Source organism: Amblyraja radiata, chromosome 31, assembly GCF_010909765.2.
Source record: "Amblyraja radiata isolate CabotCenter1 chromosome 31, sAmbRad1.1.pri, whole genome shotgun sequence".
NCBI classification, from domain to species: domain Eukaryota; kingdom Metazoa; phylum Chordata; class Chondrichthyes; order Rajiformes; family Rajidae; genus Amblyraja; species Amblyraja radiata.
The window spans coordinates 9,151,204-9,176,303 of record NC_045986.1 but is presented as its reverse complement, the minus strand read 5'-3'; the positions used below and the strand labels follow the sequence as shown (position 1 = coordinate 9,176,303).

Below are 25,100 nucleotides of genomic sequence, written 5' to 3'. Positions count from 1 at the left end.
AATGCTATTAAAGTCCCCTATCTCTACCCGAACTATTAGAACATAGATAAATGTTCAAAGCATTTAAAACTTGTCTTTCAATTCATTTTTATCTGATTAAATTTTGGAATCACCAGATTGAAAAATATCATCTCAGTAAAAGAAGAATCGATTAACTCTAAACTTCTGTGTGTTTGTGGAAACTCCACCTTTCAAAGCTGTTTTCACTTATTTGTTCACTGATTATCGACGTGCAAGTGGACGTTTGCACAAATATCTTCCCGCACAAGGTGCGTTTTTGCAGCATTGAACATTCCTGGGTCTCGGAAGCCTTATACTTTCACGCCGATGGCTTGCACTGCACTGCACTACTCCCATGCACCACAGCCCACATGCACTGCTGCTATCGCCCAGCCTTGGCGTATTCCTCCTCGGCTTGCTACTGACCAACCTCCCTTCACTAATTATTTAAAAGAGCGAACGAAATCATTGCTTCTGATTAACCCTCCCACTGTGTCGTACAAGACACAATCCTGTCGTCCCTCGTATCTTAAGTAACCGACCATGGACTGACTTTCAGCAGAAATGGGTGGAAATTTCATAAATCAACCTCTGCTCCGCGCCGTAACTCAGCAGCTGAATTGTGATGTTAGATTTGATTTTTGTCTATCGAAATAAAATCTTTCACTTCGCCCACCCTGCACGTTACACATCTGTATTTCCGTTGGACGGTTAAGGCACAAGCAAAAAAAATCAAACAAACAGCTAGAGTTTTTAGGTTATTTTTGTATTTCTATCACCTTAATTTTCCAAATTGCTATTGAGGCTGTTGCTAATTTCTAATGTTCGTTAGTTACAATATACCTTCACCCAGGCAATGCACAGGATCAATTGTTATTCCTTATTGAAAACAACATTTGTTTTTTTTTTAATCTTCTTGCTAAAAGGCAGGCACAAAACAAGTCAGGGCACTAAAAGGCGGAAGAAATCAGATACTTTTTTATTTAAAGGCTACAACAATAATGGTACTACCGGCGGCCTTAAAGCACAAGTAAAATAGATCCACCAACATCAACGAAGTAACAAAGAAAGGGTTGAACTATAAAGGGAAGCTCGGGTGTTTTGAAATAAGTGGATGCCAAGTCTAGACCCTTCTTCCAACATGAACTTGGATTATGTGACAGCTGTCAATTGAGCAGAAGCATGCACCCCACCCAGTTGCTTTTAGTTTCCAAGATCGCCTACCTCTCACAGAATCAACAGCCTGCCTCTCCTCCTGAAGCTTCTGTCCTGAAGATTCACCTTGAGCAGCGTTAAGGATTACGCTGTAATTCTACCCTTGCCGCTTCATTCCGTTAATACTTATTAAGAATGATAATTGGTTTCTAAAGGGGGCAACTTTCGCATTGCTTGGTTTTTTTTTGTGGTCAAAAGGTGGCCGGGGCCACATGCTGGACAAGGATAACAACAGTGACCAAGGGCAACAGAGGGAAATTGCAACTTTCCCTTTGAAGGGGGCTGTGAATTGTCCATTACACTATGACCACACTCGCACGGCGTACGAGCTCACACACAGGAACAATGCACAAGGTTCTCTTCCCCCTAATGCGACTGGAGTGAAAGAATTTACAATGTCCAAGTTTTGTTTAAATATGTAAATGATAAAGATACCAGTACACAGCGCACACGGACCCTGAGAGAGTTGGTGGGGTTTTTTTTTTACACCGATTACACCCTCGACCATTGCGATCCTTTACCTAAAGAATGACTGACATTTGGCGGGGCAGAGCAAGGAGTTGAAATTAACTCATCATTTTGCTTTGATGCTCCAGTATATTTGAAGTAATGTCAGGAAAATATTACTACAATATCAAAAACCACACAGAGAACAGTTCTGGTGAATAGTTACACTAACTTAAAGCAGGAGCTTAAACAGTAGCCTACCCTGAAACGAGTTTGATTTCAAATGGATCATGGCACTCTGCAGATATTCTGAATAACCCATTTCCAGCCTAATTTTTTTTTTTAATTTTGCACACTTAACTTTTTAACGAGACATCTAATTATTCGAACTTTATTCGCTATTACCAGGACAATTTCACTGGGATTCTGGCACCCCAGCGTTGCAATTTGTAAAAAGGCAGATATGTAAAGATTTAAATAAACAGGTCTATCTATTGTTGCCAGACTGACTGAAACTCATTCCTGCTGCATGTCGCTTTCAAAGTATAAATTTCAGTTTCAATAAATATTCTCCAACAATCTTTCAGAATGATACACCCTGCTAAACGGTTCCATGCCTTTTCTACGGCAAGGATTAGCATGGGGGTAAATCATTTGAGATTAAACAGGTTAGAATTGAAACTGTTCAGTATATACACGTGAAGGTGACACAAACAGAAATAAATAAAGTGTGAAAACAAACACTGTAAAGGATATATGTTTGGGATTGGGTTTTAACTGTGTGGTTTTTCCTCTGAAGAATGTTTTCTGTTTTCTCTCACAGTATCTTTGCAATCAAGCTAATATTTGCACAATGTTTAAATTATGTCATACGATTAAAAAAAAATCAAGATGACATTGACTTTCCTCAAAGAGGCAAAAAAAAAGGTCATTAATTACTTATGTGAGCTATCGCTTCAAAAAGACAATAAACCTCCACGGTCGCCATGGATATGACATATTTGGTCGCAAAAACAACATTATAATGAAGCCACGAAGCAAGATGAGAAGAGAATATGCAGCATTAATGCTTTATGTATTTTGAAAAGCTCATCAAATTTGGCGTTGTAAATTCGATCAGTTTGTGTATCCATGGGATCCTGGGGCAGATTATTATCAACAGAATTAAAAATGATAAATTAAACAAGGCATTTAGGGGGGGGGGGGGGGGGGGGGGGGCGATGAGCGACGCTCGCGTGTAAGTTGATTACAAAGTTGTTCTTTAAACCGTGTCGATATTCAGCGGCGGAGGTTCAACTTTGCCGACGATTTTCGGAGTGAATTTCTCTTCCCAAACAAAATCCCCGACGAGCGGGTGCAAGTTATTTCACGGCCACTCCGAGAAAGGTCAAGAAAGTACTGAACGGTTTCGTTTATTTTTAGATGAAAATCGCACAGGGTCGCTGGTCGGAGCAAGGAGCTTTGGGTGAAGGAGGGGAGGGGTGGGGGGTGGCTGGTGGCATTCGGTTTCAAGGCATCGGCTGCCTGCTGCCGCGGGTAGTGAGTGGGGAGGGGATGGCGTTAGGGGAAGGGGGCAGAGAGAACCCGGGAGAGGGCAAGTCAGTGACTCTAGGAGGTTCCTGGGGGGGGGGGGGGGGGGGTCAAACGCAGTGTCCGCGCTCGTCGATACCTCTTTTAATGGAGCTCCCATCTCAGAGCCGTCTGATTGATCACTCCGGCACCTGCTATATTCGCAGCGAGGGGACCAAAAATGGATATTTCCCCCCCCCCCTTCTAAACGTGCCCCGTTTTACCCCCCCCCCCCTTCCCTGACGCAAACCGCAAATTGCGCTACACATTCTGAAAATGCCATCTCAAAAATAACCTTGTTTTGTCCAACATCAACCCCCCTCCCCTCCCCTGTCGGTGCGGGCATCATATGATTTCCACAGCCAAGGAAGGGTAAATCTGGGCTTCGGATCCCTCGCACGAAACTTTGTATGGAAGAGAGTTGTCCAAAAAAATAATGATAGCAAGTGGTCTGTCTGTCTGGTGTCTTCACGTTACACGGATCCGGTAACTGTGAAGGGACGGCAGTGAAACGCTGAACTTATTCTAACACGGTCGACTTGAAGGTGATCGCCTCATTTCTCTTGCTCCCCAGCCCCGCTTTCTAATGCCTCTGCCTATCACGCCTTTTACACATCTCACACAGAGTTCGCTTTAAAGCCGAGATCCCCTCTCGTTAAACTTGCCCGCAACAAAATATTCTCCTTCAAGAGTAAAAGGGTCGCTACGTTTAGTTGGGTATCTTCCACAACTCTCTGAGACCCGGAACACATATTACAACAGCCGAGACTCACCCTCTCCTATATTTATATTTATATATATCTATATTTAAACAAACTGGTCTTCTCCCTTCGAATCCCTATCTCTTGTCGGCACAACCTTACACAAGTCTCGGCAGATTCTGTGTGACAGGCAGGCAAGGGGTACAAGATTACAAGCCATCGTAAGATCATCAGACTGAACTCACGGTACGAGTGATGAAGAGGCATCGCCTTGGGTTTAACCGTGTCACCCTTGACACGCTAGTCAAGGAAATAAAAGGGTTAATAATAATTTTGGGGGGGAGAGAATTAAGAAGGGAAAATAGAGCAGCGCACGTTGGGAGAGCCCAGATGGTATTAAACTCACCCCTAAGTGAGCCATCGCAAGAACGCCGCTTGCAGACGGATGCATATCACACATTTCGAGAGAAAGCCAAGATCAAATTAAAGTCACAGCGATATGGGGCAAACTGCCCTCTCTGCCGGTGCACTCGCCCCCAAGTTTGTAAAAACACACGTCAAAATGCCCAGCTTATAGCGAGTGAGGCATTCAGCGCCCAAACAGCGAAAAAAGCAACATCATATTAAACTTAAGGCGATTCATTGATCTTGCACGCACAGACAGACAGACACACAACATGTTCCACCTAGAATAGCAGGCTCGCATTAAACTCGCTGCCACGCTGAGAGACAGGCACCCTTCGCCCTTTCTGACCCGGTCCTATTCTCAATGGTTCTTTATATAAAACAACTCATTGGTTTGGGGCTGGAGAGGGAAGAGTGCTCAATCCTACCTGCACTTGGGCTGCTTTCGGCGACTTTCGTAATGTGAGTGTTAGGATGGATAGAGCTTTTTGTGGAGCATGCGCGCTGAACTTGGTCGCGGTTTTTTTTTCCGTATTATTGAATTTTGTCGATTTCTCCAACTCCGCGCTGGCCGCCACCAAATCCCGGAGTGGAGCGGCCCGGAGCCCGGAGCGGAGCCCCGGGAAACCCCCGCACCCATTGGATACAGCGCGTCGCCATGGACACCACACACTGATACACACAAGGGGGCGGCGCCTCGGCGCCAGGAACTCCCGCGCTGGCTGCCGCCTTTGCGTTGAGTTAGAGGGAGCGGGAGAGGGAGAGAGGGAGAGGAGATAGAGAGAAAGAGGGAGGGAGAGGGGGGGAGAGAGGGAGGGTGAGGGAGGGAGAGAGGAGATAGGGAGGGAGAGAGAGGGGGGAGGGAGAGGGGGAGAGGGAGAGGAGAGAGAGGGAGGGAGAGAGAGGGAGGGAGAGGAAATAGAGAGAGAGAGAGGGAGTGAGAGAGGGAGGGAGGGTACGAAGAGAGAGGGAGAGCGATATAGAGATAGAGAGATAGAGAGCGAGGAGAGAGATAGAGATAGAGACAAAATGCTGGGGTAACCAAGCGGGACAGGCAGCATCTCTGGAGAGAAGGAATGGGTGACGTTTCGGGGCGAGACCCTTCTTCAGACAGGGAGATAGATGAGTGAGTCGGAAGAAGAGTCTCGACATGAAACGTCATCCATTCCTTCTCTCCAGAGATGCCGCCTGTCCCGCTGAGTTACTCCAGCTTTTTGTGTCTATCTTAGATAGATAGAGAGAGATAGAGAGAGAGAGAGAGAGAGAGAGAGAGAGCGATATCGATGGATAGACGTCAGGCACACATCGGGAGTTTGGATATAACCCACCACTATACCATTTTCCTGCTTGCCCAAATGTGACATTTGGAGTGAATCTTTCTTCTTTATTCCCAACTATTCGTGCTAACTCTTCGCCTGCTTTTTAACTACGGTTCCGGATTTTTCAGCTGCTTGTACCCATGACCTTGAAGTCTGTAGCTGTTGCGTGCCCTTCCCATCCCACACATTGGCAGAGGTGATCTCAGGTGACAGAGAGCGGTGGACACTGCCCGGCCCATCACAGGCACTGGCCATCCCACCATCGAAGGGATCAACAGGAGGCGCTGCCTCAAAAAACACAGCCAGATATTTGCATTGTCAGACATTTTCCCCTGTGGCTATCAGACTGTACATCTCCTCCCCCTTCTGTCGTGGGGTAGACTGACACCCCACCCCCCCCCCCCTCGCAAAGGAAATAGGCAACGTTTCGGGCCGAAACCCAAGGGTTTCGGCCCGAAACGTTGCCTATTTCCTTCGCTCCATAGATGCTGCCGCACCCGCTGAGTTTCTCCAGCATTTTTGTCTTACTTTGTTGTGTTTTGTGACTATTGTCTGTCCGCTGACTGGACAGCATGCAACAAAAGCTTTTCACTGTACCTCGGTACACGTGACAGCAAACTAAACTCAAACTCAAGGCATCAATCAGAGACACCCACCACCCTGGCCACACTCTCATTTCACTCCTGCCATCGGGAGGAAGGTACAGGAGCCAAAAAACTGTAACGTCCATCAAGCCATTGAACATTGAAACTCCAACTAAACTGCAACATGTTGGTGTTTTTTTGCGCCATACTTTTGCATGTGAAGCCGCAGCCCCCCCCCCCCCCCCACCCCTCCCGCCCCCCACAACCGCACGTTGAGGGAACGGGACCCAGAGGTCTCCCCTCCCCTCTCCCCCACCCCGCCTCCCCCTACCTTCCTCTCACCCCCCCCACCCTCTACCACTCCCACTCCTCCCCAACCACGTCTCCCCCTACCTTCCTCTCACCCCCCCCCCTCTACCCCTCCCCCTCTCCCCACCCCGTCTCCCCCTACCTTCCTCTCACCCCCCCCCCCCCTACCCCCTCCCCCCCTGTGTGTGTGGGTGGTGGTTAGTGTGCGTGTGAAGCCGCAGCACCCCCTCCCCCCCCCACCACCGCGGGTTGGGGGAAGCAGACCCAGCGGGTCGGCACTTGGTCTAGTACTTTTTAAAATTTATTGAACATTTTTTTCATTGATTATGTCATGTGTTGAGTACTGTGTTTACAAACCTGTTGTGCTGAGAGTAAAAATGTCATTGTTCAATTTTCAGTACATATGTAATGAAATGTATGCCTCCAAATTCAGGGACAGTTTCTTCCCAGCTATTATCGGGCAGCTGAACCATCCTACCAACAACTAGAGAGTGGGCCTGCTATCTATCTCATTGGTGACCCTCGGACTATCTTTAATCAGACTTCACTGGACATCACCCTTGCACTAAATGTTATTCACATTATTCCCTTTATCTTGTATCTGTACACTGTGGATGGCTCGATTATAATCATGTATAGTCGCAACAAAAAACGTGACACTAAATAAAACTAAACTTAAACTAAACTTAACAATTAAGTCCCCCATTCCTTCTCTCCAGAAATGCTGCCTGTCCTGCTGAGTGACTCCAGCATTTTGTGTCTATCTTCGACAGAAACAGGCCCTTCAGCCCACGGAATCCACGCCGACTGGCACCAGCAATAACCTACACACTGGGGACAATTCACAATTTTGATCGAAGCCAATTAACAATTAATCTGTGGAGTGTGGGAGGAAACCGGAGCACCCGGAGAAAACCTGCGTGGTCACGGAGAGAATGTAAAATCTCCATACAGACAGCTCCCGTAGTCAGGATCGAACCCGGGTTTCTGGGGTTGTAAGGCAGCAACTCTACCGCTGCGCCACCATGCAGTCCCTCTCATCTCAGGGTTGCTTCCTGCAGGGTGTGTGGGGCAGATGGAAGTTTGGAATGCTAACTGCCCGCATGGGGCACCTGATTGACTTCTGCACTCTGTGTGTTACAGGCAGCCTGTGGCAGCCGGCTGTTGCTGCTTTAACTCAACAGGGGGGCTGGCCCAGGTCTGGCCCCCACATTGATGTGGGGATTATCTGATGACAGCATGGGAAAGATGATGATCTGACAGCTCGGTACTTTAGCATCCACCTTAACTAACCGCTGCTTTCTCCTGTGGTCCAATGCCCACTTTACCAAGGGGCAGCTTAACTGGTGAAACAGATAGAAAACATTGTACAATTAGCTGTTCTATGGCCATGGCTACAGTGGCTACAGCACTTGATACTCCGTACTGCACATGTATCTTATTTAAGGTTGATGTGATTTTACACATCACAAAGCCCCTATATATACAAACATGCACACACAGACACACACACACACACACACACACACACACACACACACACACACACACACACACACACACACACACACACACACACACACACACACACACACACACACATACACACACATAGACACACATAGACACACATAGACACACAATCACACACAGACATACACATAGACACACACACACACATAAACACACCCACACCGACTCATATAGACAGACAGATACACACACACACACACACACACACACACACACACACACACACACACACACACACACACACACACACACACACACACACACACATAGAGAAACACACACAGACAGACTGACTTATAGACAGACAGATACACACACAGGCAGACAGATATACGCACACACACGCACACATACATATATACACACACATAGAATGACAGATAGACACACACAGACAGACACACACACGCACACACACATGCACGCACACACACACATGCACGCACACGCACACACACACATGCACGCACACACACACATGCACGCACACACACACATATACACACAAGTTCAAGTTCAAGTTCAAGTTCAAGTGAGTTTATTGTCATGGGTCCCTGTATAGGACAATGAAATTCTTGCTTTGCTTAAGCACACAGAACATAGTAGGCATTTACTACAAAACAGATAAATGTGTCCATATACCATGATATAAATATATACACACATGAATAAATAAACTGATAAAGTGCAAATAGCAGAAAATGGTTATTAATAATCAGAGTTTTGTCCGAGCCAGGTTTAATAGCCTGATGGCTGTGGGGAAGTAGCTATTCCTGAACCTGGTTGTTGCAGTCTTCAGGCTCCTGTACCTTCTACCTGAAGGTAGCAGGGGGATGAGTGTGTGGCCAGGATGGTGTGGGTCTTTGATGATACTGCCAGCCTTTTTGAGGCAGCGACTGCGATAAATCCCCTCGATGGAAGGAAGGTCAGAGCCGATGATGGACTGGGCAGTGTTTACTACTTTTTGTAGTCTTTTCCTCTCCAGGGCGCTCAAATTGCCGAACCAAGCCACGATGCAACCGGTCAGCATGCTCTCGACTGTGCACCTGTAGAAGTTAGAGAGAGTCTTCCTTGACAAACCGACTCTCCGTAATCTTCTCAGGAAGTAGAGGCGCTGATGAGCATTTTTGATAATTGCGTTAGTGTTCTCGGGCCAGGAAAGATCTTCAGAGATGTGCACGCCCAGGAATTTGAAGTTCTTGACCCTTTCAACCATCGACCCGTTGATATAAATGGGGCTGTGGGTCCCCCTCCTACTCCTTCCAAAGTCCACAATCAGTTCCTTGGTTTTGCTAGTGTTGAGGGCCAGGTTATTGCGCTGGCACCATATGGACAGTTGCTCGATCTCTCTTCTGTACTCTGACTCATCCCCATCAGTGATACGTCCCACAACAGTGGTGTCGTCAGCGAACTTGATGATGGAGTTCGCACTGTGGTTGGCTACGCAGTCATGGGTATAGAGTGAGTACAGCAGGGGGCTGAGCACGCAGCCTTGAGGTGCTCCCGTGCTGATTGTTATCGAGGCTGACACATTTCCACCAATACGAACAGACTGTGGTCTGTGGATGAGGAAGTCGAGGATCCAGTTGCAGAGGGATGCACAGAGACCCAGTTCTGCGAGTTTGGTAACCAGTTTGGAGGGGATGATTGTGTTGAATGCCGAGCTGTAATCAATAAATAACAGCCTGACATATGAGTTTTTGTTGTCCAAGTGGTCCAGTGCGGAGTGGAGGGCCAGCGAGATCGCATCCACCGTTGATCTGTTGTGGCGGTAAGCGAACTGCAGTGGGTCCAGGTTTTTGTCGAGGTAGGAGTTGATTTGCTCCATGATCAGCCTCTCAAAGCACTTCATCGCCACCGGCGTTAGTGCCACTGGTCGATAGTCATTGAGGCACGTCACCTTACTCTTCTTGGGCACCGGTATAATTGATGCCCTTTTAAAGCAGGTGGGGACCTCAGGCCTCAGAAGTGAGAGGTTGAAAATGTCCGTAAAAACTCCAGCCAGTTGATCCGCACAGGTTTTTAGAACACGACCGGGTATACCATCAGGACCAGGTGCTTTTCGGGGGTTCACCCCTCTGAAGGATTTCCTGACGTCGGCCTCTGTGACTGAGACTGAAATGCCATCACAGCGAATGGGGGCTCGGGAAGGCACATCAGTATTCTCCCTGTCAAAGCGTGCGTAAAACGCATTGAGCTCGTCAGGGAGTGATGTTTCACCGACATTCGAGCTGCCTCCTGGTTTCGCCTTGTAGGAGGTGATTGCATTCAGGCCCTGCCACAGCTGCCGAACATCTGTCTCATCCTCCAGTTTGGAGCAGAAGTCCCTTTTGGCCTTTTTGATGGCCTTACCAAGGTCGTATCTGGACTTCATGTAGACCACTGTGTCATCGGACATGAATGCCCTGTGTCTGGACTTTAGAGGAGTGCGGATCTCAAAGTTCATCCAAGGCTTCTGATTGGGAAACACTCGGAAGGTTTTTGTAGGGATGCAGTCCTCCACACATTTCTTTATGAAGTCTGTAACGACTGTGGTGTATTCGTTCAAGTCCGTTGCCGAGTCCTTGAACATTGCCCAGTCTACAGACTCCAAACAGTCCTGGAGTTGTTCTTCTGCCCCCCCCGACCAGCTCTGTGCTGTCCTCACTTCTGGGGGTGCGCTCTTCAATTGCTGCCTGTAGGCAGGAAGAAGCAGCACCGCGGTATGGTCGGACTTACCGAAGTGAGGGCGAGGGATAGAACGATAGGCATTCTTGATGGTGGTGTAGCAGTGGTCGAGGGTGTAGCAGGAGACATGTTGGTGGAAGTTGGGGAGGGATTTCTTGAGGTTCGCCTTATTGAAGTCCCCAGCAATGGTGGTAAATGCCTCGGGGTAAGACTGTCTGGTGTTTGTTGACCACGGCGTGCAGCTCCTCCAGTGCCAGACGGACGTCTGCCTGGGGTGGGATGTAGGATAACGGAGTTGAATTCTCTTGGGAGGTAGAAGGGACGGCACTTCACCGCCAGATGTTCGAGGTGTGGAGAGCAGGAGTTGGACACACACACACACACACACACACACACACACACACACACACACACACACACACACACACACACACACACACACACACACACACACACACACATATACACACACATAGAATGACAGATAGACACACACAGACAGACACTCGACACACACACACAGATATACAGACAGGCACACACACATAGGCTGATAGACACATACACCCACACAAACACATAGACACACACAGACAGAGACACAAACACAAACAGACAGACTCACAGACAGATAAACCCACACAGACACAGACACACACACGCTTACCTAACTCGGAACTAGCATCATATAACTTATCAAATATGTAATTGTGAGAGATTCAAGTTTAACTAATGCTCGGCGTTCTTTGAAGTGATCTCATCTGTTTATTTTGTCCACACCAAGATGCTCCTCAAACTGTGGAGCACCTTGGACAATACAGCTCACCCCCTCCATGACACACTGGTCAACCTGAGGAGCACCTTCAGCAACAGACTGGTTCCACCAAGATGCAGGACAGAACGTCACTGGAGATCCTTCTTCCCTGTGGCTATCAAACTGCACAACTCCTTCCCCTTCTGTCGTGGGTAGACTGAGACTGACTACCCCCCCCATCCCATCCCCCCCCCCATCCCCCCCCCCCCATCCCCCCCCCCCACCCCCCAAGCCTTTGCACGCGTCACTCTAATTTCATGTTTCATGTACGTTGTGCTTTATGACTGTAGATGGATCAATTTCCCTCCTGGGATAAATAAAGTTCTATCGTATCGTATCGTATTGAGTTCTAAAGTTATACCAAACTTTGTGTAGTGAGCTGTTTCCTAATTTCACTTCCAAAAGGTCTGGTTCTCAGACACAAAGTGCTGGAGTAACTCAGCGGGTCAGGCAGCATCTCTGGAGAGAAGGATTGGGTAACGTTTCAGGTCGAGACCCTTCATATTAGTCTTAACAGGGACTTTCACAGCTGCTTAACATTGGGAGCATTGGGGCTTGTTCTCAGCTCACGCCTACACTTGTGCAGTCTGTGTGAATGTCAGTGTGTGGTATGCCAGCTTATACTGTATCTGCCCAACCTGGGCACCAGTCAACAACAAGTAATCCGGGAGAGTTTTATGTACAGAAACGGAACAATGACATTCTGACTTGCAGCAGCACAACAGGCTTGTAAACACAGCACGATACGATAGGATAGAACTTTATTCATCCCAGGAGGGAAATTGATCAATAGACAATATAATAAGCAAACACCAACAAAAAAGTTCAGTAAATAAAAGCCCCGATATGGTGCAAAACACAAAATGAAGCCCGGAGCCCCTCGTGCAACTTAGTGAGTTGGTATTTAAGAAGGAACTGCAGATGCTGGAAAATCGAAAGTAGACAAAAGTGCTGGAGAAACTCAGTGGGTGCAGCAGCATTTAAGGAGCGAAGGAAATAGGCAACGTTTCGGGCCGAAACCCTTCGAAATAGGCAATGCTTCGGGCCGAAACCGTTAAGGGTTTTGGCCTGAAACGTTGCCTATTTCCTTCACTCCATAGATGCTGCTGCATCCGTTGAGTTTCTCCAGCACTTTTGTCTACCCTAGTGAGTTGGTACTTCAGCGTTTAGTTGCAGTTCGTAGTGTTCAATAGCCTGGTGGTTGTTGGGAAGAAGCTGCTCCTGAACCTGGACGTTACACTTTTCAGGTTTCTATATCATCCTCCCGATTGCAGGAGTGAAATGAGAGCGTGTGGGTCACTGGTGATGCTGGCTGAGTTTTTGAGGCAGTGGCTCCTGTAGATCCCTTTGATGGTGGTGAGGTCAGTACCCGTGATGGATTGGGTGGCGTTCACCACGTTTTACAGCCTCCTTCGTTCATGGGCGTTTCGAGTTGCCGAGCTTGGCCACGATGCAACTCGTCAATATGCTCACTACTGTACACCTGTAGAAGCTCAAGAGAATATTTGTGGACATACCAAATCTCTTCAATCTTCTAAGGATGTAGAAGCGTTGATGGGCTTTCTTGATGATTGCATCAATGTGTTGGGTCCAGCACAGATATACAGAGTCCAATACCTGCACTCTGACCACCTGCCTTAAAAATAGAGAGTCTATGTTTATGTTGCAGCTTCCAAAACCTCCGAATGTTCCAAAGTGCTTTACATGAAGCCATTTTCAAGTATGGTTGCTGAGTGAATGTCACTGATTCGCCACCATTGAGCGAGAGATGGCTATTCACCAGGAGAAAGGCAGCCCAGTGGCTCAGCGGTAGAGTTGCTGCCTTATGCCCCTGTCCCACTTAGGAAACCTGAACGGAAACCTCTGGAGACTTTGCGCCCCACCCAAGGTTTCCGTGCGGTTCCCAGAGGTGTTTGCCGGAGGTTGCAGGTAGTGGAAGCAGGTAGGGAGACTGACAAAAACCTCCGGGAACCGTACGGAAACCTTGAGTGGGGCACAAAGTCTCCAGAGGTTTCCGTTCAGGTTTCCTAAGTGGGACAGGGGCATAACAGCGCCAGAGACACGGGTGTGATCCTGGCTACGGGTGCTGTCTGTACGGAGTTTGTACATTACCCCCCGTGACCTGCGTGGCTTTTCTCCGGGAGCTCCGGGAGTTTCCTCCCACACTCCAAAGACGTACAGGTTTGCAGGCTAACTGGCTTGGTAAAATTATAAATTGTCCCTAGTGTGCGTAGGATAGTGCTAACGTGCGGGATCGCTGGTCGGAGTGGCCTCGGTGGGCTGAAGGGCCTGTACCTCTAAACTAAACCAAACGCCGACTGTGGATTGAACCAGAACGTATAGAGGAGGGAGGGATATTACTCTACAATATCGGCTTACAAAGCTCCCTAGAATCCTGAGTTGTTAGGAAAACATATCATCTGCCTTCCTTATTTCACATCTAAACACCAGGGAAGAAGGATTGCTTGGGTGTTGAGCCTCTAACGGGAAAATTATTCTTGTGGATTCCCATATAGTGTTAAAATGACGCGGATGGAGCGGGTTTATGAAAATCTCGCTGGTCAGCAGAGGAGTGGTAGCTTCCTCGGTCTAACCCCCTCAGAATGAGGGCACAGAACTACACTCCAGGGCGTTAGACTAAGGAAGCTACCACTCCTCTGCTGTCCAGTGAGATTTTAATAAACCCGCTCCATCCGCACTAAGTAAATGCATTAGAATAACACAGGACACAATGACTAGTAGTCAGTGCAACTTGCAAGCCAGCTCTGATCGTAAATTACCCCAGCCTTCCAATACACGCTCAGAGCCAGTAAGCAGTGTGATGATGGCTTTTATTACTCCAGCTCCGGAGTTAAATATATAACGCACATAACATTGAATAGATGTTAGCAATCCTATTACTTACATCTGTATTCTCGGCTTTGAGCGCAGTGTTAGAGTGACAGAAAGGACGATTATATCAGAGTGAAGCCTCGACATTTTCACATCACTCTGTCAATCTAAGTACCAGGTTAGTGTCTGTGAGGAAAGAGGTTGGGAATAATCAGGGAGTTTAGCAGGCACTCTGGATCTGACAATGCTTGGCTTTTGCCTCTTCTTGCGAATGGCGTGCACAGCCTAAAGTTGTAGGATAACTTGTTCTATTTGATTTTATTTGATTGTGGATGCCGGGTTGATTGCATTCGTCGAAACAGGGCGGAACACGCAAAGGTTGCAATCTTCCACCCCGTCTTTTGCCTCGAAGACCTGATTAATATCCAGGGCGATCCCGTAGGATTTTACGCAGAGACGGAAAGCAAATGAGTCTGGTCAGGATTGCGCCCTCGTACTGCGGACCCTGGGCCAGGAGACCGCTCCTTAATCAGGAATAGTTGGCCATGGAGTCAGGGAGTGTGGAAGCAGGCCCCTTCGGCCCAACTTACCCAAAGCTGGCCAACATGCCCCATCCACGCTAGTCCTCGGTGCCTCACAGCGCCAGAGACCCGGGTTCGATCCTGATCTCCAGTGAATGTTTTTTGTGTGGAGTTTGCACGTTTTCCCTGTGACCGCGTGGGTTTCTCCGGCTGCTCCGGTTTCCTCCCACATCGTGCGGGTTTGTGTGTTAATGGATTCTGTAACTTGCCCTGAGTGTGTAGGGAGTGGATGTGAAAGTGGGGTAAAAGAGAACTAGTGTGAATGGGTGATGGATGGTCGGCGTAGGCCGAAGGCCCTGTTTCCTTGCTGTATCTCTGCAAACTCAATCTGTAGAAGCAAGGAGCTGCAGTTTACAAAAATGGGGGTTCCCCTCTTCCATTATAGATGAGCCCTCACTGAAGTTTCCTCGATATCCCGTAGCTCCGCTCTTGCTCCCTTCCCCCCATTCGTAACAAGGACAGTCCCCCTTGTCCTCACCTTCCACCCCATCAGCCGTCGCCTACAGCATATAATAGTAAGATTAAACGAGAACTTACCAGTTCGAAGTTTGATCTGTATTTTATGAGGAGTTACGATGAGGGATTACGTGAAGAACCCGTCCAGCACGCATGCGCGACATACTTCAAAGCAACGGTGTGGAATCACAGAAAAACACAATAATTGAAATAAACATAGTAAAGAAAAGGAGAACTAAAATACCATTGATCTCTATAATTGAGGGCGGGAGTGGAGGGCACGTAATCCCTCATCGTAACTCCTCATAAAATACAGATCAAACTTCGAACTGGTAAGTTCTCATTTAATCTTACTATTTTACTTCGGAGTCACGTGAGTCCATACTTCACTCGCTGCCAAAATCATTCGAGGGAGGAAGTATGTTATCGTAAGCAACCATGAATCTGTTTGTAAAACAATAATGGTGTTTATTAAACAATAACAAAAAATAAAATTGCTCTCCCGGGTTTAAATTATATATTTGCAGATTCTAACACTTTTTCTGCAAACAATACAGGTTCTGCCAGCGGCTTATTATAGAATGTTTGGAACGTTTTCTCCCTAGACCACCCCACTGTAGCCAGGATGTGGTCCATAGGCACGCCCATCCTCTTAGCCGCCGATGTGGATACTGCCCTGGTGGAGTGAGATGTATACACGTTAGTATTTACTCCAGCAGCTCCCAGTACCTGCTTGAGCCATCTTGAGAGTTTGGCTCGTCACCCGACCATGAGGTTTCTTGTGGCTGACCCATAAGGCTTTTTCTCTCCCTCGGGGATCTCTTGTTGTGTCGATGTAATTTAGTAAGTGGGCCATGACACATAACCGTGGTTCAGGTGGGTATGCCAGGAAATCCATAACTAGACCTGATGTTCCTGGTCTGCTCTGCTTGACCAGCTCCTGAATGGTGAATGAGACACGGTCTGGTGTCATAACCATATTGTCCAATCGTAGTAAATGGAGGGACTGGACTCTTTGTGCTGACACAAGTGCCATCAGCATGACCGTCTTCAGGGTTAGCTGTTCCAGGGTGAGAGACCTGGCTGGTGACCATCCCCTTAGGTATGTCAGGACCACACTGACATCCCAGATTTGGGTGTACCTAGGTCTGGGAGGATTAAAGTTGAATATACCTCTCATGAGTTTGATCACCAGCGGGTGAGACCCTATGGCCTGTTGTCCTGGTGCCTGAATTAAGTAGGCTGACAGAGCACTTCTGGCTGTATTGATGGCGCTGTAGCTGAGTCCTTCATTGTGGTGAAGGCCTGCCAGGAAGTCCAGTACATTGGTTATTGTAGTAGATGAATATGTAGTTCCTGTATTCGAACAGCAACTTTCCCACTTCCTGATGTTCGACAAGTATTGTTTCCTTGTGGACATGCGGTGGATGCTGTCATCGTGTTGATGGTCCTGTCTGACAATCCCAGGCCCAGCAGTGGTCTTTCCATAATCTGCAACCCAGTAGTTTAATTTTATCATGGCATGGGTGGCTTATGCCTGATACCGGGTGAGTCAATAGGTCTGGGCTACTGGGAAAGGTTATAGGGGTTTCGATAACCATATCGAGGACCACTGGGAACCATGGCTGTGTAGGCCAGTCGGGTACTATCAAAATACCTGAAGCAGAGTCCATTTGTGTTTTGCGTAGTACCCGACTGATGAGGCAGAAGGGAGGAAAAGCATAAACCATAAAATGCACCCAACATTTCCAGATAATTTATGCCCAGTGTCTGTAGTAAAGATGACTCCAGATTAGTCCATCTACCACCTGTGCTGGATATGGTATTAGTTGCTCCCCAGCCTTGAGCACTGGCATCTGTTTGTATAATTAACGGAGGGTTATTGATGACGATAGGGCTGGAACTATGCCAAACATTCCCTACCCACCATTGTAATTCTGATATTGCTTCAATGGGTAATTTCATGATTCGGTCAAAGTGACCTGCATGTCTTTTTAACGCCTGCTCTTTTGCTCTTTGTAGGTTTTGATAGTGCAGAGGTCCAAATTGTGTAGCTGGAAATGCTGCTACTATTTTGCCAATTACTCTTGCCACTTGTCGAATGGTTGGTCGATCATTGACCATTAAATTGTTACATGTTTGTGTCAATTCTGCTGCTTTCTCTTTTGGCAACGTTACAGACATGTGGACTGAGTTAATTGTGAATTCCAGATAGTCCATAGTTGTGGATGACGTCAACTTAGATTTATCTGGATGTAAGACAAATCCCAAGGTTTCAAACAATTGTTTGGTAGCTGACACAGCTGATTTAGCCAATTCCATGGTTTTGCCTACTATTAAGATATCATCAAGATATGCCATGACAATATGTTTCTGTTTTCTTAATATTGCCAAGGCTGGTTTTAGTATCTTGGTAAATAATCTTGGGGCTGATGTTAAATCATTAGGCAATGCTTTCAACTGCCATTGTTGCCCCATCCAGGTAAATTTCAGGTATCTGCGATGATCCTTTTGAATGAGTACTGAATAATAGGCATCTTTTAAGTCGATGCTTGCCATAAAGTATCCTTTGGAAATCAGTTGTTTGGCAGTTACAAATGTTTCCGTTTTGAAATGTATATACGTAACAAACATATTTAGTGAGGTCATGTCAATGATGATGCGACATCCACCATCTTTTTTGGTTTTAGTAAATATATTTGAGACAAATTCCAAAGGTTCATGTTTGGTTTTCTCAATGATACCCTTTGAAAGTAACCTCACCAGTTCTGCTTGACCCTCTAGTTTTTCTTTAACTGAGAGGGTAAAGACCCTTTGGGGTGTATGCTGAACTGGTGGCATGTTTTCTTGAACAAATTCTATTTTGTATCCACGAATACTGTTGAGTATATATTTATCATTTGTGATAGACCTCCATGCTTCCACAAACAGGTGTAATCTCCCCCCTGTTAGTATAGATCCCCCACTTTTTATATGCTGGTAGGAACCAGACCCACCTACCTCCATGGTTATGGGTGTGTTCCCTTCTTTTGTTTCTTCATTTGACTTTGTGCTGCCGGATGTACCGCTGGTTGGGGGTGGCGCATTTTCCATGGGGTCCGCTCTGGGCCCTGGCCTAAAAAAGGCTTTCGGGGATGGTATGCGTAACCTGAGCTTTCACCAGTCCCATGAGGTTGACGTCGACTGGTGGACGCGGTGGGGTACCGCCGTCTGGGTTTTGTGGGTCTGCTCGTTCCGGGGCCTGCCCTCATGAGGCCAAATGTTTTGGACTCTTCTTCCAGGTCCTTCACTTTTTTAGACAGGTCCTTACCAAAGAGCAGGATTTGTGGCCCTGAGGCCGGTGTTTTGCACAATCCTGCAAATTTGGGGTTGAGGGCAGGTCTTATTATCTCCTTACGGAGGTTGTTTATCTCGTATTGGGTGTTGCACAGCAGAGTTAATGTGTCTTGCTGGTTTGTGGTCATGTCCACCCCATCCACGGAACGAGCATAAGATGTAATGGCTGACATCAGGAGCCTGAGAATCCGCTGTAATTTCAATTCTTGATTGCGGATGTTCTGCCCAACGTACCCCCAGATTTGGCTTTTAACGGCCGGTACGTTGAGCGAAACGCAGTTTTCTGGGGCCGAATACAGTTCTAGTGCCTCATTGACTACCTGCTCTTGTAGGGGTTTGAAGGACAGGTAGTCTATGCTGGCCGCCAGTTTTGGCTCTAATGGCCATCCTGCTCGTGGTGCAGCCACGTAGCGGTTGACCACACCCAGCAGCTCTTCCTGGTCCTGTACCCCAAGCGTACTCCCGACATCTTTGGCCAGTGACCCCTGTTCTTGACCAGCCCAGCCCTGGTCGCCAACGCTGCCCTTGGCTGAGGGAGAAGCGATGGCCAGTGCGTTGTAAGGCACTGTGGCGAGAGTGCCTGTAATCCCTTGGCGAGACTGCTCCAGCTCCCGAAGCAAGTCTCGCTGGAGCATTTGCTCCATGAGCCTCTCCATGCAGCTCAGGCGGCTGTCTCTGCTGCTCTCGGGTGGCGAGACTTCCTCGTCGGAGTTGTCAGATGTTATCGGCCGGTTGGTCTTCCGTCTCAATTTACCTCCAGTCCGTTGCTCCGGCTGCGCTAACGGTACTGGGCTCGGCTCAGTATCAGAAATTGCGGACCGCAGCGTGTGCGGTCCTGCCGCCTCTCGCCCCCCACTGATGGAACGCTCCTCTGTTGGAGTCGAACGGGGGACGGTCTTTTTTGCTTGTCTTGCTTTGTTCATTTTTCCCAGTTGTCTCGACCTGGTGTACACAAAGCAAAGCAACGTTTTCTAATACGACCTCATAGTAAACTTACCTGACGGTCCATTTTTTTTAAGGCTGTAGCGGGAGCGCCTGTACTGCGTGAACGCTCATGTCGCGCATGCGTGCTGGACGGGTTCTTCACGTAGTCACTCACGTGACTCCGAAGTAAAATCCTCCAACATTTTCACCTCCTCCAACCGGATCCCACCACTGGCCACATCTTCCCATGTCCACCCCTTTCTGCTTTCCGCAGAGACCGTTCCCTCCGCAACTCCCTGGTCAACTCGTCCCTTCCCATCCAAACCACCCGCTCCCCAGGTACTTTCCCCTGCAACCGCAGGACTTGCAACACCTGTCACTTTACCTCCTCCCCCCCCCCGACTCCATCCAAGGACTCAAACAGTGTTTCCAGGTGAGGCAGAGGTTCACTTGCATCTCCTCCAACCTCATCTACTGTATCCTCTGTTCCAGGTGTCAACTTCTCTACATCGGTGAGACCAAGCGCAGGCTCGGCGATCGTTTTGCTGAACACCTCCGCTCAGTCCGTCTTCACCTACCTGATCTCCCAGTTGCTCAGCACTTTAACTCCCCTTCCCATTCCCAATCCGACCTTTCTGTCCTGGGCCTCCTCCATTGTCAGAGTGAGGCCCAGCGCAAATTGGAGGAACGGCACCTCATATTTCGCTTGGGTAGCCTACACCCCAGCGGTATGAACATTGACTTCTCTAACTTCAAATAGCCCTTGCTTTCCCTCTCTATCCCCTCCCCCTTCCCAGTTCTTCCACCAGTTTTACTGTCTCCGACTACATTCTATCTTTCTCCCACCCATTCCCCTGACATCAGTCTGAAGAAACGTCGCCCATTCCTTCTCTCCAGAGATGCTGCATGTCCGGCTGAATGACCAGCATTTTGTGTCAACTGCATTCTGAATCTTGCCAACTCCACACTTGACTAGTTTAGTTTAGTTTAGAGACATAGCACGGAAACAGGCCCTTCTGCCCTAGTTCACTAGCACCATCCTACACACACTAGGGATAATTTACAATTTTACCGAAGCCAATGAACTTACAAACCTGTATGTTTTAGGGTTGTGGGTGGAAACCGGTGCAGGCAGAGAAAATCCTCGCAGGTCACGGGGAGAATAAACAAACTCCGTACCGACAGCAACCCACCTGTAGTCAGGATCGAACCCGGGTCTCTGGCGCTGTAAAGCAGCAGCTCTACCACTGCGCCACCGTGCCACCCTAGTCTAGACTTAGACAATTCTAAGTGTCGATTCTCCAAGTCTCTGCTCCCTTGGTATCTCAATACATGTCTTTGTTTTAAGATTTCTCGACGGTCGTGCCCCTTCCTATAAATCTCCAAGATCTCTGTGTCATCCAAACCTGTCCTATTAATATCCATCAATTTTATAGCTTCATCAATACAATTTTCTCTTCACCTACCAAGGAGCCAAGCTCTGGAATTCTTTCCGTAACCTCTCCAGTATCTTTTAAGATTTAGAGTTGACTTTAGGCAAGTCTTTAGAGTTACAGCGTGGAACCAGGCCCTTCGGTCCATTGAGTCCGTGTCGACCAGTGATCGATCGGCACCCCGTACACGAGCACTATCCTACACACTAGGGACAATTTACAATTGCAACCAAAAATCCAAATAACTTACAAACCTGAACGTCTTTGGGGTGTGGGAGGAAACCCAAGCACCCAGGGAACTGCAGTCACAGGGAGAACATACAAACTGTGCAGACAATACCCATAGTCAGGATGGAACCCGGGTCTCTGGCGCTGTAAGGCAACAACTCTACTGCTGTGCCGACCATAAATATATTTTTACCTGTCTTCAGCATCTTTCACTTTCCGGCTCGGCACTTGAGAGATTGAGTCACTGTTGTAATGAAGGAAACACAGCAGTCAATTTGAACACAATGTAAACCCACACAGACAGCAGTGTGATCATTGTGAAGTAATAGGTATTTCAAGTTATTTTCATTGCAGGATAAACATTAACCCAAGCAGTGGGGAAACAGTGCCCTAGAGTCCAGGCCTCAGATCAATGTGTCAATTAGACTACAGCATCACTACATCTCCGTACAGGAAGGAACTGCAGGTGCTGGTTTAAACCGAAGATAGACACAAAAAGCTGGAGTAACTCAGCGGGTCGGGCAGCATCTCTGGAGAAAAGGAATGGGCGACGTTTCGGGTCGAGACCCTTCCTCAGACTGATGTTTCGACCTGAAATGTCACCCATTCCGTGTTATCAAGAGATACTGCCTGACTCTGGGTTTGAAGAAGGGTTTCGGCCCGAAACATTGCCTATTTCCTTCGCTCCTTAGATGCTGCTGCACCCACTGAGTTTCTCCAGCATTTTTGTCTACCATGCTGTCTGACTCGCTGAGTTACTGCAGCTTTTTGTGTCTATCTCGACTTCTCTCATTGGAGGGTCATCAGCCTTGGCTTCTGTGCTTAAACTCCTAGAATGGGAATTGAACCCAACATCTTCTGAGCCACTGCTGACAGCTATTAGTAGAGTAGGTTGCAGAGCTGATAGATCACTGCTCCCACAATCCCATCCACTGATTTCTACCTGTAAGCTGACATTGTCTGAGTTGGATCAGTTCAGTGATCATGAAGGCCCATTGTGCCTCGACTTCCTTGGCAGATTGACGAGAATGATCCCAGGGATGAATGGGTTAATGTACGATGAGCGCACTGGGCCTGTATTCATTGGAGTTTAGAAGGATGATGGGGCAGATCTCATTGAAACTTACTGAATACTGAAAGGCCTGGATAGAGTGGATATGGAGAGGATGTTTCCACTAGTGGGAGAGTCCAGTACAAGAGGACTATGCCTCACAATAACATGACGTGCCTTCAGAAAGATGAGAAGGAATGTTTTAGTCAGAGGGTGGTGAATCTGTGGAATTCATTGCCACAGACGGCAGTACAGACCAATATAAAATGGACAATAGGTGTAGGAGTAGGCCGTTCAGCCCTTCGAGCCAGCACTGCCATTCAATGTGATCGTGGCTGATTATCCTCAATCAGTACCCCGTTCCTGCCTTCTCCCCATATCCCCTGACTCCGCTATCTTTAAGAGCCCTATCTATCTCTCTCTTGAAAGTATCCAGAGAACCGGCCTCCACCGCCCTCTGAGGCAGAGAGTCAATTGATATTTTTTAGACAGAGACTGACAGATTCTGGATTAGTCTGGATGTCAGCGGTTATGGGGAGAAGGCAGGAGAATGGGGTTGAGGGAGAAAGATAGATCAGCCACGATTGAATGGCGGAGTGGACTTGATGGGCCGAATAGCCTAATTCTGCTCCTCTCACTTATGACCTTATGAATATTGTCAAAGAACCACGCACCGTGGCCATGCTCTCATTTCACTCCTACCATCGGGAAGAAGGTACAGGAGTCTGAAAACCATGACCACCAAGTTGAAGAACTGCTTCTTCCCAACGACCATCAGGTTCTTGAACGCTACACAGGGCTAAGCTCAGCCACAATGATTCACTGCGTCTTTGATTGCACTATGGACTTTTGTGTTATTATGCTTACTAGCGTTTACAATTATTAATTTATTGTATTTTTGATTATTATACAATATCTCGGTGTCATTGCGTTTAGGGACTTGTTAAGCTGCAGTAAGTAAAAATGTCACTGTTCAGTTGTCGGTACATCTGACAATTAAGAACTTTTTCTTGATTCTCAACTCTTCCCAATGTACTTCACCAAGGAAGCCATGAACTATGTGATTCACTATCACAGTGTTTAAAAAAACAATTGGACAGGTACATGGATAGGACAGGTTTAGAGGGATATGGGCCAAACGCAGGCAGGTGGGACAACTGTAGATGGGATGGGGCATGTTGGTGGGTCTGGGCAAGTTGGTGCCGAAGGGATCTGTATGACTGTATGACAGACTCCATCCACTCAGATTTAGCTACTCAGGTTTAACCACCATCCTAAGCCCACAATCCTGAGTGTGGGGTTTGATCCTGACCCTGGGTGCCATCAGTGAGGAGTTTGCACGTTCTCACTCTGACCACGTTGGTTTCCTCCAGGTGCTCCAGTTTCCTCCCGCATCCCAAAGACATTTGGGTTAATTGGCCCTCTGTAAATTGCCCCTAGTGTGTAGGGAGTGAATGTGGAAGTGGGATAACATAGGGCACCACAGTGGCACAGCGGTGGAGTTGCTGCCCTACAGCGCCAGTGACCAGGGTTCGATCCTGACTACGGGTCTGTACAGAGTTTGTATGTTCTCCCCGTGGCCACATGGGTTTCCCCCGGGTGCTCTGGTTTCCTCCCAAACTCCAAAGACGTAACGTACAGGTTTGCAGGTTAATCGGCTTTGATAAAGATTGTAAATTTGTGTGTAGGAAAATGTTAGTGAACGGGGATCGCTGGCCAGCGCGGACCCGGTGGGCCGAAGGGCCTGTTTCCGTGCTGTATCTCTAAAGTAAGCTGAATTAAACTAAACTAAACTTGTGTGACTGGGCGATCGATGGACTCGTTGAGTCGACTGGCCTGTTTCCGTGCTGTATCAATCAATCAATCAATCAATCGATGAGAAAACTTGAAAGACAATTCACTTTAAGTGAGACTAAAAGCAACTCTCTGAAGGGGAATAGTGTGTGTGGCAGAGAGCTTCCCCAGTGGCAGGTCACCCTCTGTGTCTACTGCAGCTTCCCCTTGCTCCTGGGAATACCTGCAGGGGCAGGTGTAAGTAAAATAAAACTGAAAATCAAATAACTGAAGATATTTTTGTTTAGTTTAGTTTAGAGATACAGCATGGAAACAGGCCCTTCGGCCCACAGAGTCCGCACCGACCACTCTGGAGTTTAGAAGGATGAGAGGATATCTCATTGAAACATATAAGATTGTTAAGGGCTTGGACACACTAGAGGCAGGAAACATGTTCCCGATGTTGGGGGAGTCCAGAACCAGGGGACACAGTTTAAGAATAAGGAGTAAGCCATTTAGAACGGAGACGAGGAAACACTTTTTCTCACAGAGAGTGGTGAGTCTGTGGAATTCTCTGCCTCAGAGGGCGGTGGAGGCAGGTTCTCTGGATGCTTTCAAGAGAGAGCTAGATAGGGCTCTTAAAAATACAGGGGATATGGGGAGAAGGCAGGAACGGGGTACTGATTGGGGATGATCAGCCATGATCACATTGAATGGCGGTGCTGGCTCGAAGGGCCAAATGGCCTACTCCTGCACCTATTGTCTGTTGTCTATTGACCATCAGCCCCCTCACATTAACACTACCCTACACACACAGGGCCAATTTTACATTTGTGTATTCATACCGAGTAAATTAACCTGCAATGCCTTTGGAGTGTGCGGGGAAAGTGAAGAAAACCCACGCAGGTCACGGGGAGAACGTG

At 47.7% G+C, this 25,100-nt stretch overlaps 1 long non-coding RNA gene across 1 annotated transcript in view; it reads right to left on the bottom strand.

Moving 5' to 3' along the window:
* The window catches only part of LOC116990319, a 155,747-nt gene extending 150,804 nt beyond the window's left edge, over nt 1–4,943 (bottom strand). Inside the window, exon 1 of the long non-coding RNA XR_004416517.1 lies at nt 4,766–4,943. This is a non-coding gene — a long non-coding RNA (uncharacterized LOC116990319). The remainder of the gene's footprint in view (nt 1–4,765) is intronic.
* Between the last annotated feature and the right edge of the window lie 20,157 nt (nt 4,944–25,100).